Raw genomic sequence first — 3,836 nt, 5'->3', positions numbered from 1 at the left:
TAAAGTGGTGGATGCGGGTACAGTTACAATGTTTAAAAGATTTGGATAAGTGGATGGATAAGAACTGTTTGGAGGGAGGAGCCGGCAAGCAGGACTAGTTTAGTTTGGGATTATGCTTTGTATGGACGGGAAGGACCGTGCTGGATGACTCTATGACTGACCTGACCACCACTTCCTTGCCTAACCTCCGCCCCCGGCCTGTAACCTTTCACCCTGTTGCTCAGCGAGTTTCAATTTACCTCAGCCTTGAGAACATTCAAGCTCTTGGCTTTCACTGCCTTTTGTGGAAGGAGTCTGGAGGACCGTCTGTGAGAAAATATTTCTCCTCATCTCCATCCTCCACTCCCTTCTGAAAGAGTTAAAAACATCCATCGGCAATCGCTCACTAAGACCAGGGCGGTGGGGAGGGGGTGGGGGGGGGGGTTGGTGAAGAGGCTTTCTCTCCCTCGCTTCCCCACTCACATTCCTCGACTCTTCCTCTCTGTCCACGGATGCCCCCTCCACTTCCACCATTTCCCTTTCAGTCTCTCGCTCTCTCTCCTTCTATTGTCTCTTGCTGTCTTTAATTCTTTTCCCTGACCCTTAGCTGTCTTGCTTGCTCACTCTGCCTCCCTTGGCTTCCCTCCCCCATCTCTCCAGCACTTCTCTTCTGTGACTTTCCCCACTGTAACCCCCCCCCCCACACTTTTCCCCAACTCCCTGTCATTGCCTCACTTCCCCTGTTTTTTCTGTTTTCTCTCTCTCTCTCTGTTTTTTTCTTAAAATCCCTGTCCATTCTTACCCTTGCTCTTTCCTCCCCTCCCTCCTCAGTCTCTTTTTCTTTCTGTCACGGTCTTTCTATCCTTTCTTGTCTCCCCGTCTGACTAACGTCCCCACCGCGACAGCACTTAAGATGTGTTTAAAAACGTGTTATTTCGCCCGATCGCCCCTGTACTTGCAACAGGGATACATGAATTCTGACCAGACGGGGAGAGGGATGAGAAAGGAAAATCTCAGTTTTCACGCTGCAATCTATCCAGCAGATAATTCGATGCAAGTCAGTTCAATATACCTTGACAGCACACAGACTCCAGCAACAGTAAGGCAACTTAACAAAAGAAAGGAGCAAATCTTTCTATTAACAGATTCAAGGAGGGATACAGTAGAACTTACCAGGGATGAATTAGAGGTCGCCTCTAATTCAGGAGCTTATTAACACTTGACGGTGCTCTGCCCTTAATCCAAAGCTTCACGCAGACATTGTGGTTACTTGTTATCGATAAACCCCTGGAGCTTATTGTCAAAGCAGTGCCTCTTCCTTCCCTCTCTCTCGTTCTCCCTCCAACTCTCGGGTCTATCAAGTGCCAGGATTAATCGGGCTTTGCAGTTCCCAGCTAAGCGCCATTGATCACAGTGTGGGCAGTGAGAGACAGCTCTCGGGGTAAGCCATTAGCAGGCAGAAAGGGAAAAGGCTCCAGTCAGAGAGGATTTAAGTGGCTGTTGTCTGCAGGTACAGAGATGATCGGAGAGGAGCCTTCTGAACTCAGGGAGATTACAAGTCCACGGCACGTTCTGCTGCGAGTTGGGCTGGATTTAACCCTTTTGATGAATTTAAACTCGAAAAGAAATCACGACCGCCATCCATGACTTCAGTTTCCATTTCACTGGGTCCCATTCCCGCCCGGGGGTGTATGGCACCTGAAGTGGGTGACGCATCACAAACCTCTCATTGACCAATGAGGTGCCGGGTCATGCTCCATCCGCAGCCCCGGAAGAGTGCCCCCTACCTGTCACACTGTGTCATTGCCTCGTCTCCTCCCTCCGCCATCTTATGGCGCCCCCACCCCGACTGAGGATTGGCGACGCCACGGCAACGAGCGAGCCTTTGCCGTCAGCTGACAGGAAGTGCGCCAACCTGGACGAGAAAGAACAGGGCCGGGAGGCAGTGCCCCACTCAGTTCCACCCTCCGTAGTTCCGTTAGCCTGACCCGATGCTCAGCTTTGGAGAGTGAGCTGCTCCTGGCTGATTGTGGGTCTGTCTGAACATGGCGGCTGTCGGCTATGGTGATGATGATGATTGTTTCCGGGGGGAAGCATGATGACAACATAGCCAGCTGACTTTACTCGTGTAGCGCCAGCCAATCCTCAGGACACCATGAATACCTCACAGCCCCTGATCTACCTGAGTGAGACAGGAAAGGCAGCAGCTAATTTTCACACAGCATGATCCCACTGGGGGCTTTGTGACAAATGGCCAGAAGCCGCTCCTGGTACTGTTTCCTTTGGGAGCGATTAATATTGGTCACGACGTCGGAGAGAGAGCATCATCAAATTAGTTCTGGCCTCCAGAAATGGTAGTTGGGGAACTCAGTTTAACATCTCATCCATAAGATGTGCAGCGCTCTCTCAGTCCTCTGAGAGTTAGGCCTCTGAGCTTAAAGTCCCTATAGTTCATCCTGAATTCCTGGGACAATACTCAGGGTTGAAACAGGTGTATTTTGTTCTTTTTTTAAATGAAAGATTGAAACAGAGATGCCAACCAGTCTGCTCCAAAGCCAATAAAGTAAATAGCTTGAGGGTTTTTAAAAAATAATTCGGAACAATAGAAGCAGCCTGAACGGGTGAGGCCAAGCTCCCACAGAGCCAGGATGTTTAGTTTTCATTGTTCAGTAGCAGCTGTTGCTGGGATCTTGAAGCTGGGGTTTGAGAGCTGCACTAAATCTCTCTCTCGCTCTCTGTCTCTCTTGCTCTCTCTGTCTCTCTCTCTCTCTCTACCTCTCTCTCTCAGTCACTCTCTCTCTCTCTCAGAGTTTTCTCTTGATGGTTTTCCTCCTGAGCTGCAGAACCGCCTGTGAGACAATCTATTTTACCGAATTTGCCTTTGCCAATGGTGTGTTTATGGGATGTTACTATGCTGGAACAATTTAGTTAGTTTGCTCGCTGAGCTGGAAGGTTTGTTTTCAGATGTTTCGTCACCATACTAGGGAAGATCATCAGTGAGCCCCCGGTGAAGCGCTGGTGTTAGTGACCCACTTTCTATTCGTGTGTTTAGGTTTCCCTGGGGTAGACACATCAATAGAAGGTGGGTCACTAACACCAGTGCTTCATCCGGAGGCTCACTGATGATCTTCCCAAGTAGGGTGACGAAACGTCTGAAAATGAACTTTCCAGCTCAGTGAGCAAATCTACATCCAGATCATCAACTCGATCTACAAATCTTTTCAAAAGTTGCTAGTTTAGTTACTGTTTAATGGTTAAATAATCTGGCATTCTGTTAAGATAGAGTTAACTCATTCCAATTTCTTTTTTTCTTTTGTTTGTAGTGCATGAAAAAAGTGAGTTTTGCTCCAATGGGCCAATCAAATTGCAGCCAGAATGCAAGGGTAGACACGTAAAATGTGAGGGGGAAGGCTGTTTACCGAATCAATTTTAAGGGGGTTTGGTCTGGTCCACAGAGCTGCCACACCGACCGCTCGTGAGATACTGGGACAACGTTGAGAATGAAGCAGATTTGGAAGTGGAGCAGCAGGTTACTGTAGCTGCTGGAATCTGTCCTGAACTTCCACGCGATGCGTCTCCACGTTGGCGTTCCTAAAGCTTAGGGCAGCTGCTGCCAGGGAAAGGCTGCTGTGTAAGGTCTTCCTGCTGAAGAATAACAGGGGTCCCTTTGGTAATTAGACCCCACTGCTCCCTCAGGCCAAGAGGTTGACTCTAAATGTACAGAATGGTGAACGACAAAAATTTAATTCTGTGAGTAAAGAGAGGATAAATCTGAATGACTTCATTAAGTGTACAGGCACCGAAGATTTCTTTCCATGAATAAAGAATATTTTTACAAAATGTCTGTACTGAATTTC

At 48.3% G+C, this 3,836-nt stretch overlaps 1 protein-coding gene across 2 annotated transcripts in view; it reads right to left on the bottom strand.

Moving 5' to 3' along the window:
* The window catches only part of LOC122541983 (protein shisa-9-like), a 126,091-nt gene extending 124,503 nt beyond the window's left edge, over nt 1–1,588 (bottom strand). For both annotated transcript variants that reach the window (XM_087978113.1, XM_087978114.1), the window contains exon 1: nt 1,153–1,588. The gene's annotated coding sequence lies outside the window, so the exon portion shown is untranslated. The remainder of the gene's footprint in view (nt 1–1,152) is intronic.
* Between the last annotated feature and the right edge of the window lie 2,248 nt (nt 1,589–3,836).

This window comes from Chiloscyllium plagiosum, unplaced genomic scaffold (genome assembly GCF_037043375.1).
Source record: "Chiloscyllium plagiosum isolate Xiang-an unplaced genomic scaffold, Cpla_swu_hap1 HiC_scaffold_33, whole genome shotgun sequence".
NCBI lineage: Eukaryota > Metazoa > Chordata > Chondrichthyes > Orectolobiformes > Hemiscylliidae > Chiloscyllium > Chiloscyllium plagiosum.
The sequence above is the reverse complement of the archived record's forward strand: the minus strand, read 5'-3'. Positions and strand labels throughout refer to the sequence as shown.